Source organism: Trematomus bernacchii, unplaced genomic scaffold (genome assembly GCF_902827165.1).
Source record: "Trematomus bernacchii unplaced genomic scaffold, fTreBer1.1, whole genome shotgun sequence".
NCBI lineage: Eukaryota > Metazoa > Chordata > Actinopteri > Perciformes > Nototheniidae > Trematomus > Trematomus bernacchii.
Genome location: NW_022987656.1, coordinates 6,742,297 through 6,756,744, shown reverse-complemented (window position 1 = coordinate 6,756,744; position 14,448 = coordinate 6,742,297).

The window sequence follows — 14,448 nt, the reverse complement described above, 5'->3', positions numbered from 1 at the left end:
TCTGGATCAGTTTTTATCAGATCCGTTGCAGCCCCTTTTTTAGAGATTTGGGTATGGAGGAAAATAGAGAGGGTTGTGTTTTCTGACACTTGGTGAGTTCCCTGGAACACCGGGGACACATATTCATGTATAAAAGACGTACACAAGTGCATTTTGCATGATAGGTCCCCTTTAAAGAGTTAGTCCACTAGTTAGAAGTATAAAGTAGCATCAAATGGAAATACTCAAGTAAAGTACCTCAAAATTACTTAAGCACAGTACTTGAGTAAATATACTTAGTTACCTCCCACCTTGGCCAATGCCATTATTTCTTAGATGTCTAATGTCGAGTGAGTAGGTCTAACTGGAGGAACCTGCTTCCCCTTCATTCAGAAAATGAATTATTGTTGTTCGCAGTACTACCAGGCTCATATACAGACTTTATACAGCAGAATTGCAGAGTCAGGGATCACGTGCATGTGTTCGGACCCCCCTCAGCATATCAGCATACACAAAGAGCCTTTAAAGCTGCCTTCTAATGCCTTTGTGTTTCTGGTTTATGAGCAGATCCCTTGTTGCTGAACCCAGATGAGCGCCTCTCAACACTTTGTTCTCCTCTTATCTCCCAGCAGGAAGTCAAACAAATGCATCTTGCCCAGCCCCTGCCTGTGTTACTACAATGCCCTGTTTTCAGTCCAAACAGATGCCTGTGTTCTGTAGCTATCATTATCTTGACCCCCCCCCCCCCCTGCAGACCTTGAAGTCAACATCAGAGGTGTGAAACTTTGACACAGTGCTTCTCTTCTTTTCATCATGATGCTGGTTGTTACTGCAGTGCTCATTTGAAAGAACGACTGAGTGTTGGTGCAGCTCAAGTCTCTGCTGGGGAGGGATGAATAATATTGTGCTTCACGTAACACTGACAGAAGGCTGAAGACTTTTTTCAAAGGGATGTTTTCCTAACCCCAGAACTCTTGATCCAATACTTTGCATTAATAGGTTGAATTAGATCTTAATTGAAAAAGCCCTCGAGATACATTTTGAATCGCTGTGAGCTGGAATGAGTTAGAAACAACAAACTTGGAAGAAAACTAAAGATGAGGTTGGATTCCAAAGAGAATCTGAGCACATTCACCAAATGGTAGCGCTGTTATTAACGCCAAAAGACGATATTTAGGAAAGGCCATGTCCCTCATACTATAAGTCAAATTCATGAAATGAAGTTTTTCACACAAATTCAGCTAAATGTGCTCCACAAAAAAGAATAATTAGACCATACATGTCTGCCTAGATAAATCATGTTTGCCAAGTTGTGTAATGAGAAACAAAATGTGACTATAACAACAAAGAATGTGGTGTACAGCAGGCTGACATGAAAACACATTTATATTATTAATAGGCAAGATATGTGGAAAAAAATGTCCATCATCAATAATAAAGGGCATAGCATTGATAATCTAGCTGTCAGATGGATCTACTTCTTCCTTTGCTTGTATGATGTTGAGGACCTGAGGAAATGTAAGATGTATAAGTGCTAATACACACATCCACACAACAGTGTGATCACATCCTCTAAAGGCGGGGACGCCTCTTTTTCTTTCAAAAAATGACACGCCTGGGACGCTACTGTATATAGCTCACTTGGGAATGAGAATGTGTGCGATTTTATTGAACACATTGCATCTTTCTCTGTACTGTTGCATTAAGGGTGCCTGTAACAGCCGGAATGCAGGGCAGATGGAGAACTGCAACTTGTCAGCTTTTTTGCCACATAACGTAAAACAGGTCTTACTTTGACTTTTAATGGCTTAACTTTGACCTTCTCATTCCCACTTTAATGTCAAGGAGAACATCTATTGGGTTTTAATTGATTAATCTTATAAACCCTTGAATATGTTCAAAATGAACATGACAAATTAAGCTGGAAACAAATTAAGGTTTACTTACTTTACTTTTGTTATAAATGAAACACTTCTTGGCAAAAACAAAGAAGCGTACAAAACATTAGCTTAAGTAATGCAAGGTGCATTTCTGCTCACCTTTAACTGCACTAATTATTCATATATTGGCCAAGGCTGCCACATCTCTCTCTATATAACATTTTATGTTTTATATACAGTACATATTAAAGAATGTGTTCTTTACTGAAAATAATCCCAAAAACATGTTTGGTAGAAAAACAATTCCTGTGCTCCCGGGCTTTAAAACTCTGAAAGGTAACTTTAACAAAGCCTGTAACTGAGAAACATTGAAGTTAATGCCAAGTGACTTGTGAAGAATGGGGCCAGCAGTGTAAGAGAGCATTCCTGCACAAACATGCAACTCTAAAACAGATGTTTTTTTTAATGGACCTCTGGTATCAGAGACACCTTGACTCTCGTTTGTCTCATTTATTTGTTTTGCTCTAGTTTTATGTCCCTCTCTGGGCACAGTTTGGATTAATCCCAGTCAGTAGGGCAGGTGAAAAGAGGCCTTTCTAGCTGTAACCCGTTGACGTTTGCCTGCAGAAATGATTTCCTCTACACAGGTGAGAGGAGAGTACCACCAAATGGTGGATCTGCTGCATCATGACAAAACAATATGTTTTCATTTAAAAAAAAAGGGCAACTCAACTGTTGCAAAAACACTGACATGACATTTTTGACTCAAGCGTTACACTTACATACTGCGGTTGCTCAGACCACATCTGACGGATGGCTGTGGTTTCTCTACCAACCTGGACGTGATTAATACCAAAGACTGTTATAAACCCACTGTATGTGATTTGTTGAATTACTTTAAGGGTTACCAAATCACATTAAAGCTGCCTTTAGGCTATCATTTAACCTGTTGAAAAGGGAGTCAGATTATTCTCAATTTTTATATGTACATCAAAAAATTACAAATTAATTTTGTAATGTGTTTATATATATGTTTTCATATAAATAATAATTATAATAGTAAACTTTATTTATATAGCACATTTCAAAACAAAGTCACAAAGTTCTTCACATAAAACAGAGAACCAAGACTGCAGGGACGCAGCTTAAATAGATCTGAGCACAAAAATACGATTGGCTGAAAAGAAGAAGACATCTGATTGGCTACAGATGAAAACATGCATTTTTTTACGTTGGGGGAGTCTGATAAAACCGACTTACGAATGCTGTTCAAAGGAAGTTCACACACGAAAAGCAGTTTGTGCAGAATCAACCGTTTTTGTTTATGACTGTAACACACAAGAGATACAGTGTGTTTTAATGAAAATAAACAGATGTGGTCCAATTGCATGAAGAACACTAGGTCCATTTTCGGGAAGGGTTTAATCTGAACCCTCATAAAGTCAATGTTGGGACTGACGGTTGAACTGCATTAAAGACAACTCCTTTATCTGTTCAGTTAGGCATTGGCTCTGGCACCGCTGATGTTGTTAAAAACAAAGCCAGCCTAATTTAGCCACAACAAAGTCCAATGGTACCCATTAAATGTAGAGCGCACGTTCTAATTTACTTTTGTTAGACTGCAAGTGTCAAAGAGTAAATAGTTGCTGCTCTTCCAATAAAGCTGTTTTAGTTCTGGAAGGACGACAAACAGCACACTTTGAAAAATGGTCGGCATTTCTGTCATGTATGTGCTTATAGTAAATGCAGTAACACGTGCAAAACACTGTAGTTCTTTTTAATGATGTAAAATAATAAGGCTTATACCTGGATTAACCTTATTAAAGCACTTATAAGGAAAAACATTTAGGTAATTGGTTACGTCCCTGGTCCCACCCAGTGTGTCCGCTCAGAGCCGGGGGGGTGCTGAAACCTGAGGCTGATTGGACTAATCACTGGTCCTGGACCTGCTAATGCGGAGAAATCCCCAGGTTTACTCAGCTGGCCCGCTGGAAGATAACCTGCCCCTACACAGGGATCCATTACTCCAGCCTTCACCCCCTCACAAATCCCCCATAATAAGACCCAGACTGTTAGCAGGCGGTCTCTGCCACGGGGTGCCAGCTTCTCACCGAGGTAAAATAGATCATTCATTAAAGCTGTGTTTGGATTCCACTGACTGGAAGATGGGTCACAGCTGTGTAAAAAACACAATGCAAGACAGAACAAGGGTCATCCTTTTATTCCTCATGTGCAGAATACATAATAACAATATGAAGAGGAAGACGTATGAAATATGATGAGGCTGTTGGACAAATACCAGGAAAAATACAAGTGAACAATGCTAGATTATTCTATTTTATGTAGTAACAGAAATGGGGCAGTCAACGTTAACAAGATTAATCTGGATACTTTAGCGCGTTAACAAAATAATGCAAATGAATCTCCAAAAAATGGCTGAATTTGGTTCCAATAATTAAAAAATCATCCAAACTAAACTGAGATGTTAGTAACCCTCAAATGTATCTTTCCACTTTGTCATGCATTTCATTATTACAACACCACACATGTTTTTTTGATTAATCATGATTACAGATTATTATTAGGATTAACGTGATTACATATCTTCATTGATTGGCCCCATGCACTAGCTAGAATATATTACAGAAGATGTCTTCTTCTGAAAAGAGGAAAACAATCAGTTGAGACCTGTCTGCTGCATTCGACACGGTGAACCATCAGATCCTCCTTCGCACTCTCCAAGAACTTGGATTTTCAGGCTCTGCACTTTCCCTCCTCACCTCCTACCTCAAAGACCGCACCTACAGGGTAACTTGGAGAGGGTCAGAGTCCGACCCTTGTCAATTATCTACAGGGGTCCCTCAGGGCTCTGTCCTTGGTCCCCTCCTCTTCTCTCTGTACACAAACTCGCTCGGATCGGTCATTAGCCCGCATGGTTTTTCATACCATTGCTACGCTGACGACACCCAATTAATTTAGTTTTTTCCCCGTTCTGAAACCCAGGTTGTCGCACGCATCTCTGCTTGTCTAGCAGACATCTCTCAGTGGATGTCTGCTCACCACCTCAAGCTCAACCTTGACAAGACTGAACTGCTTTTTCTTCCGGGAAAAGATTGTCCCACTCTTGACCTAACAATCAACATCGGCCCCTCTGTTGTTTCCCCGACTCAGACTGCAAGGAATCTGGGTGTGACCCTAGATAACAAACTGTCCTTCACTGCAAACATCGCTGCTACAACCCGCTGCTGCAGATACACCCTTTACAACATCAGGAGGATACGTCCGCACCTGACCCAGGAAGCGACGCAGGTTCTGGCCCAGGCTCTAGTCATCTCACGCCTAGACTATTGCAACTCCCTCCTGGCTGGTCTACCTGCATGTGCCATCCGACCTATGCAGCTCATCCAGAATGCAGCGGCTCGTCTGGTCTTCAACGTCCAACATTTTCTCACACCACACCGCTCCTCCGCTCACTTCACTGGCTTCCAGTAACTGCTAGAATCCACTTCAAGACACTGGTACTAGCGTACCATGCTGTGAATGGATCTGGCCCTTCCTACATCCAGGACATGGTTAAACCATACACCCCAGCACGTGCACTCCGCTCTGCATCAGCCAAACGGCTCGCTGCACCCGCACTGCGAGGGGGACCCAAGTTCCCATCAGCAAAAACACGTCGGTTTGCTATCCTGGCTCCAAAATGGTGGAATGAGCCCCCCATTGAAATCAGGACAGCAGATAGCTTACACATCTTCCGGCGCAGACTGAAAACTCATCTCTTTCGACTCCACTTCGAGCGATACAATTAAAACAATAAAAAAAGTACTTATATACTAACTAAGCACTTATATACTAACGAAGCACTTATATACTAACAAAGGACTGGCTTATCTAAAGCCAGTTGAGTAGCACTTGAAATGTTTTGGCTCTATGAAACCTGATCTACTTATATGATTCTGTTTTCTTCAAGTTTGTATCTTCTTGGTCGAATGCACTATTGTAAGTCGCTTTGGATAAAAGCGTCAGCTAAATGCAATGTAATGTAATGTAATGTAGAGCTATAGCACTGACACTAACAGATCCCTCTGGCGAGAACTTTAAGATTTTAGCCTTTGCAGACCATATACGTACATGCACACAAATGTATACAGGGTTGAGAGAGTTACTTTGAAAATGGAATCAGTTACCATTACTAATTACGTTAAAAAAAAGTATCTAAGTATCACAATATAAAAGTAATATATTCTGATTACTCTTTGTTACCTCAATATCAAATGCAATGCCAATGAATAAGAATGAAAGAAATATCAACAAGGTGTTTTCTGCTTGAGGGTTTTATGTGAAGCAACCAAACAGTTTGATCTTAGAAAAGAAGAAAACAGGATATTTTGATATCAAAAATGGGTCCTAGAATATTATAGTTCACAAATGCTTTATTAATTTAAAAACATTAATTAAAAGCAAACACAGTATTTTTGTTCAATAAATCAGGTGTCCATCTACTGCTTTTGAAAAAATATACAACAAATAAAATGATATTTATTTTCAAATGTATTGTAACGTTTCAATCCCCCTAGTAATCCCCATTTTGGAAAAATGTACCAGTAACCTGATTATACGTTTTAGTATCCTGATTACATACTCCTGTTACACTCCCCATGTGTGTTTATATAACACACTACAGGAAAGGAAGAACCCCAAAGAGCACATCAGGGCCTCTTTGATCAGTGTGACACTGTAGTTGAACCTGTTGGGGGTGATCATGCTGTTAGCAGATATGGCTGAAATGTGTTTGTGTGCTCCATACTGTGCAGTATATGTAAAATCAGAAATAAATGAATAAATAACTCCGATCTAACCACTACAAAAGTCTGCCATGTTGTGTTCAGGTTCATCTATCCACTTCCTGTGGCTCCTCCTCACACATTCTTCTTCCCTTCTTCTATTTCATTTACTGTCAAGTTAAACATAACATATTTGTTTTTTTGTCAACTCTCAGTCCAGGTCTTTCCCACTCTGCATACACACACACACACACACACACACACACACACACACACACACACACACACACACACACACACACACACACACACACACACACACACACACACACACACACACACACACACACACACACACACACACACACACACACACACACAACCTAGTGTAATTTCAACACTGTCCTTCTCACCTTTCCTTTTACACCCCCTGCTTTCAGAGAGTGTCGAAGAACACTTAAGGTTTGTGTTTGATGGACTGCAACGAGGAAGGGGAAAGGAAAATATTTCAAAACGGGTCAGAAACAAAGCAACTGTGCCCGAACAAGAACTAATACCAAAGGGATAAGGACGACTTCAAATCAACAGGAGACCCTGACTAATATAGAAAGGCAGAATGATCATTTTCCATTTATTCGGAAAGGGCATTTAGTCTGTTTACAATGGATATTATTAATTGTATTGCTACTGTTAAAAAATAAGGGATGTCTGTTTTCAGTTTATAAAATGACCACCACAGAAATCCTCTTCATAAAGGTTTTTTCATCACACCAAAAGGCACCATGCCTCCTAACTAATTAAAAAAACTTGATCTGAACTGGAACAACAAAAGATGTGGTCAGCTCAGCAGAGTTACCAGGGTTTTGCTAAGAAGGAGGGGATGTCAGCCGTACCACCAGCAGGGCAGAGGAGCAGGAATATGCCGGACCGCCAGCTGAGCACCAGCAGCAGGAATAGACCGGACAAATGTTGGCCTGTCCACCAATGCAGATACTTGCGTCCGGGAATTCCCAATGCTGGAACTGGCTTGGTGTCAGCTGAAGACCTTGTTGAGGAGTAGAATGGAAGAAGTCAAGATGGAGGCTAGCAAACTGGGTTTTAAAGGGGACCTATTACGCTAAATGCACTTTTTGATGTCTTTAATACATAAATATGTGTCCCTGGTGTGTCAGGGAACTCACAAAGTGTCAGAAAATAAAACCCTCTCTCTTTTCCTCCGTACCTAGATCTCTAAAAACGGGGGTACTGTACAACTGAGCTGATCCAGATTTGTCATCCGATATGACATAAATTACGTCATATCGGCCCTATCAGAAACGTTGCTATCAGAAATGATGCGCGACGTGTTTTGGACGTAATATGAAAAAAAAAAACAGGAAAAAAACACAGGAAATAAAAAAAGGAACTCACCTTGTGGTAAACCTGCAAGAGAAAAAGCCTTTGAGCTCCATACTGTTTCAGAAATAATCCTTGATGTGGTTTGGAACATGATGGCGTTTAATCACAGCAGAATTTAAGTGTAGCTGCCGGGTCATTCTGAGCAGGCATTAGCTCCCCCTCCTCTTTTTTTTTTTTTCAAGTTAAGGAACCAAAATCTGTGTTTTTCTAACAGGGCTGAAATAGAGGGATATGAGGGATGTCTAAAATGCATGATCTGTTTGGTATTTTGAGCAAAACACATCATAGACATGTTTTTTATATATTTGTATATATCTGAGACCCATAATATATGCCTAAAAATAGCATAATAGTAAACCTTTAAAACATTTAGCATGTGTCTCTTTCGAGGAAGACTGGGAGACTGGCGTAAGCTTCAAGGACCTCCAAAGACCAGGTGGGTTCCCAGGACTTGGTATGGGACTGGAGCTGGGTGAAGAGAGGTGGGCTGCAGAGTAAAGGTTCCCAAGTCTGACTGACTGAGAGGCGGGCTGGGTCAGAAAAACTGTGAAATAGTACCCGCTAGCCGGTACTACGCCTAGTGGAAACGCAACCAACCGGGCACGGCACGGCACGCTTAAACCGCGCTCCGCGCTGTAGTGGAAATGCGCCATTTCTCACAGCAAAGAGATCCTCAGACAGGGCTGATAAGAGACTCCGACCTCCCTACAAGACACTCTCTTCAACTCTCCAAAACATGGTCAAACGTGTATGACAAGTACAGATTACAATCTATCTGATTGGTCTATTTTTGGGCTGTTTGTACTGTCATGGATTTAGCAGGCAGTTGGACCCTAATGCAGAAATAATAATCTAGTGAACATTGGCAGACTGACCACAGCAGGTAACTTTGATGATCTGATGAACTGATAGAGAACAATGGTAAACAGGTACCTAACTAATCACATTAACAAGACACAGCTGGAGAGGGTAGGCAAAACCACAAGGGCAGCTGGGTATAGAGTGGTGCAGGGATGACGTATTTACCCGGAAGTAAACTGCGAATGGGTTCCCTCGACAAAAAAGCAATGGGATTTCTCCATAGGATTTTGGAAAATAGCTCGAAATAAGGTCTGTGGAAAACGAACCTGTTTGATAAATGCACGTTTTGTTCAGCCGGATAATATCCACATGTCTACCCTACTCTTATAATTTTCGAATCATAAATCTAATCGCCAGAAGCAAAATGATAACGTTATGCTATAAACAAACTACTGTACAGCAGGTTCGCACGATCTTCAACGTCACGCCAACTTAAAGTGGACCTATCATGCTATATTTAAATGATATATTGTAGGGCCATACCTATATAAGGTATATTTATACGTTTCTGTTTTCAAAATACCAAACAGATCATGCATTTTAGCCATGCCTCATTTCGCTCTATGTGCTGTTTGCTGTCTACGGGTCTGATTCTGCTGACCACGCCCCCCTGCAGGAGAGGGGAGACGTGCTCTGATCAGCTGCTGGGCTGTCAGAAGAGGGGGAGAAAAAGATATCTCCGTCCTCCGTGTGTTATTATATAGAGTTGTTATTCATTTGTTTTAAAGCTCAATAAATAACAAAGAAGACCTTTGACCGGCACTTTTCTAATTGTGTCCGGAAGATTGAAACTTTAACGGACATCTTGACCGGCGTAACAAACTGAAACTGAAACTCTGCCGCACGGTCCCCTGGTTCCTTGGAAGAGGCGGAGAGGTGGGTGTTTGTCATCTGCTGGTGGACTAACCGGAGAGAATTACAGTGCTTGCCTCGACGGGGAGGGATTGCATTGCAGCGGGAGCAAACGCTTGCCTCGGGGAGGGAGAAAAAAAGCCACAGCGGAGAATAAACAGAAGGGTAACCATGGTAACTATGGGCGGGAAGTCTTCTTCGCTGCTTTTGTGGCAGACTACAGCGCCACTTACAGGCCTGGCATATGTACTACAGCGTCTCCAGCGCTTTCAAACGGCAATGGCCGTGGCTGTCTCCTCCTGATTGGTGGAGTTGGCCCAATAGCCGTAGCGCCACCGTCCTGACGTCAGGACAGTGTTCAAATCTGGATCAGTTTTTATCAGATCCGTTGCAGCCCCTTTTTTAGAGATTTGGGTATGGAGGAAAATAGAGAGGGTTGTGTTTTCTGACACTTGGTGAGTTCCCTGGAACACCGGGGACACATATTCATGTATAAAAGACGTACAAAAGTGCATTTTGCATGATAGGTCCCCTTTAAGATCGATATTCAAAATTACAGATTCAAAATTGTACAAGTTGAAGCGTTTGTTTTCACAGTTGGCAAGAGCGCAGGTACTTGCTTTCAAGCAGAACAGGGGCAAACAAACTTAGCGGGAGTGTTTACGTGTTCGGTGTAATGACGTACGACGTCCTCGACAACTTCTGTAGTCCTATTCAGCCAGTTGTTAACAACCATCGTTTTTCAGATCCGTCTCTTAAATTTGTGTCAACCACAGACCTTATTTCCAGCTATTTTCCAAAATCCTATGGAGAAATCCCATTGGCTCTGAGACAAGGGAACCGGAAGTGGTAAAATGTTAACTCACTTCCGGGTTTTAGGACTCGTCACTGCACTCTATAGACACAACTGGATAGAATCAGGGCGTTGCAAACTATTACAAAAAGGCGGGGCATACAAAGACAGGAAGTCAAACCAGACATGACACTATAAGAGTGATTTAACAAATTAAACAGGAGAAAGAAAAAGCATAAGCAAAGATCATGACACAGGCAGTTTGGTTATGTCTGGATCATTAATCATGGCTCTACCTGTTGCTGTAGTCCGTTATTTTGATTTAATTTATGGCATCCGGAAGCTTTGTGACATCCCCTTGGATCCTTCATTTTCAAATATGTTCACATACATGGTTTGTCCATGTTGAAATTGTATTGCGTTGTTTATTCTGGAACAAGATGTCTTTCACGTTCTTGGAAAGGGATCATCCCGAGTTGTTTTTTTCTCCCCATTAATCGATGATGTATTGATACCCAACAACTGGCTAAAACCACCTAATGTTGTACAGATGCAGCCATCATAGATTTAGCCCTGGTCAACAATCATGGGTCCTTGGCAGAAAGTAGATCCTGTGATGACGCAGTGAATGCTGGGTCGTAACGAGAAACCATCCGGCAGGTTGGGCAGTGTTTACATAAGCTGGAGCGGTTTAGACCTCTTTAATCAGTGAATCTTATCTTATTTCATGAGAGGGTTTGCTTCCCCGACACAGTATCCTCATGATTGTATTATGATTATCACTTGATGATTTAATGCTGACACTTGTAAGACCTTGATAAAGATTGCCATTTTTTTTTTTACATAAAGCGGCTAAATGGTGATACTATACCTTCCATCCGTGACCATCCTCAATAACAGCCTGTTTAAATAAGTCTTCACTCTAAAACACACACAGACACACACACCTTCACTCAAATGTAAGCCCCCTTTTCGAGACTCAAAGACATTCTGCCACCAACAGCTAACTTGAGTGAATGATTTATTATTAATAAAACCAATATTTTAATGGACTGAAGCCAGTGGAAGAACAAATCCCTTTTATTAAGACTGCCACTTAGTCACTTTAAGATGATTTGTGTTTATGAATTGTATGTTAAACTGTGTATGGTGAGTGTTATTGTATCTTATTTGCCAGTGCCAAATACTGTACACATTTCCATTGTATGTAAATGTAATGGACAATAGAATATTCTGAATCTGAATTCTGTTCATAAGTTTGATTTAATGAAATTCGAAAGAACCGCATGAAAATGAAAGCAAGATTTTATAGGTTTATTACGTTTCCTCCATCTCAAAAACTCTTAATGTTTGAGTCTATGGATTTCCTCCCATGGTGAGAATCCATAGCAAATGTGTGTTGGAGCGGGAGAAGACAGCTGTTAGCGATTGGAGCAGAGAAGAAATAGGCAGGATATTTGCCAAGTGGTAGCAAATGTACAGTGAAGGTTTCACTTTTATGAACAAATATATCTCCCACAACGCCTGCTCAAAAAATAGCATGCAGTGATCAGTAACCAGGATACTGGTATTTATCCTGCCAGCTGTTGTAATTGGTGGTAGTTTAGGACATATTTGAGGCAATAGACTGTGATACTTCTACATAAATTGGACAATGTGATGTGTGAGTTAAACATGCTGCACATTGAACCATACTGTTACAGTACGGGTGCCTGGAGCGGCCGGGAAAAAAAGGGTAAATTCAGTCTGGCAGCATTTATCTGACATGTTGTTGTAATGTGAGCATATCTAAAGCTCAACAAAAAGCCTAACGTGTGGAAGCACAATAGTCCATTTAAAACAAATGCAGGGGTGACTGTAAAAGTGTAAATCTCAGCCTTTTTAATTGTTGTGCTACAAATCAAACCATAACATTGGTTATACTTGAATAAACACTATCATTTATGATGAATCCAATCTTGAGGTGACAACACAGTTCCTTTAAATGCCCATATGAGTTATTTTGAAAACGTATATAAGAAGTTGTTTAAAGCATTTATGTAAGGGAACTGCAATGGTCCACATACGTTTATGTATGACAGCTAGAACAATTTAAATTTAATTCCATCTGATGGTGTAAATTACCTTTTGTCAGAAAGACTATTGTGGGCATATTTTTATGTTTCCTTATTTTCCAACAGCAATGGATATTCTTAAACTCTTTTAATGCAAGTTTAGTCAAAGGCTTACACAATGCGGTCAAAGCTGTCTAAGAGGATGCTAGCCTAATATCCCGGACCATGGCTGACCCCAAACTTCCAATTGAATATATCTTGTTTTAGATATGCACCCACCTAAGGCACCAAAAGTAGGAGGGTCCTACTTCCAACCCTAACCCTAACCTGAACCACCCTTCGGCCACAGTAGCAAGCTAGCTGCTTTTGTCTGGGGTAGCTGCCACTGACAGAATATAAAGTATATTATTTATCTATTTCCCACCCCCATTTCTCTTTCCCTCTCTCTCAATACGTTTTTCTCATAATCGTAATGCCATAATAACACCAATAGAAATCTGAGACCACTTACAGAGCTCTAAGATAATTGTCTTGATTTCCATGATTTGTTTGTGTACTTCACAGACTCTGCGGAGGTACTGCAGTGCCAGATGGCTCAGTGTACTTGCATGCTTACAGTTAGTACTGACCAGCGGGATGCTTTATCTATAGGCATATTTTAACAGTCATGAGAGAGTGGAATAGAATGCCAAAGTTTGTGATCTCGAAAGCCATCTCTGTGATCGAGGTATGAAAACATTCTTTATGTTCCCAAGTGTTGCCTTTCAGCCTTGAGCTGGATAGATGCAAACATTGATACTAACTTTTGTCTGTCAAGAAGGCATGAGTGTTAGTTTTATGGTGTTCATGTGTGAGTTTTCGATTCACAGCTCTAAATTGATCCAAACATTGTTAACACACACATGTCAAGTCTTTTTAATTAGGAAGTAAAGACGGATCTGAAACCAGCATCCACAGCCAGTGATGTAACATCAGCGTACATTTTTCTTGCAATTCTTGTATCTGACACATGTATCGAGTTGATACATGACATCACCTGGTCTTTCAACTTTTCAAAACCTCTTCATCAGTGACACACATGCATTCTATTATCGTCTCAGAGATGTTATAGTTGTTTACTGACTGGTAGAGTGTTGTTGACTGTAATAGTCACTTGTAGTTTGCTGTTAGTTAGGATTTGTTTTGCTTAACATCCCTACAGAAAAATATATATAAAACACTTGGATGCTTCTTTTTTTTTAAATGACTCAGCAGTTTAAATTCTTTGCAACAGAGATGCACTTATTGCAGAGCAAACACACTGGCTTGCCCTCAGTGATTTCAATGTTCACATATCTCTCAGTCCTGATGCTATTTTTGGCATCCTCTTCAGGGTTGACAGCTACATTGAGCCATCTGTTATCCAAATTCAACACCGGACGCCTGCTAGCCAGCTAAATGTGCCGTTACTTCTACAAGCGCATGTAAGGTGGGCTGTCATCAATTATGCATGATGACTGACAGCTCAGGACACCCTGCCAATTAAAAGGTTTTTTTGTGGCAAAATGTCCGATATTTGGAGGACATCTTTCTTTCTTGAGGTTTTACAAAGGACCAATCATGGTCTGACATATTCTGTGGACTCGAGTTGGCCCGAGGGCTAAAGCCCCTTACACACCGAGCCGATTATCTCGGTGTGTAAGCGTCGATAGATGTCGGGCCGTCGATGAGCGTCGTGTCGCCCTACTCAGATTGGTGTGTACTGCACCGCCGTGCACCGTCGTGTCTTTTCGGCCGTGCCGACACCTTCCGCCGCCGATTCGACATGTTGAATTCCGGTTGTTGCCTCTTTTGAATGACGAATACAC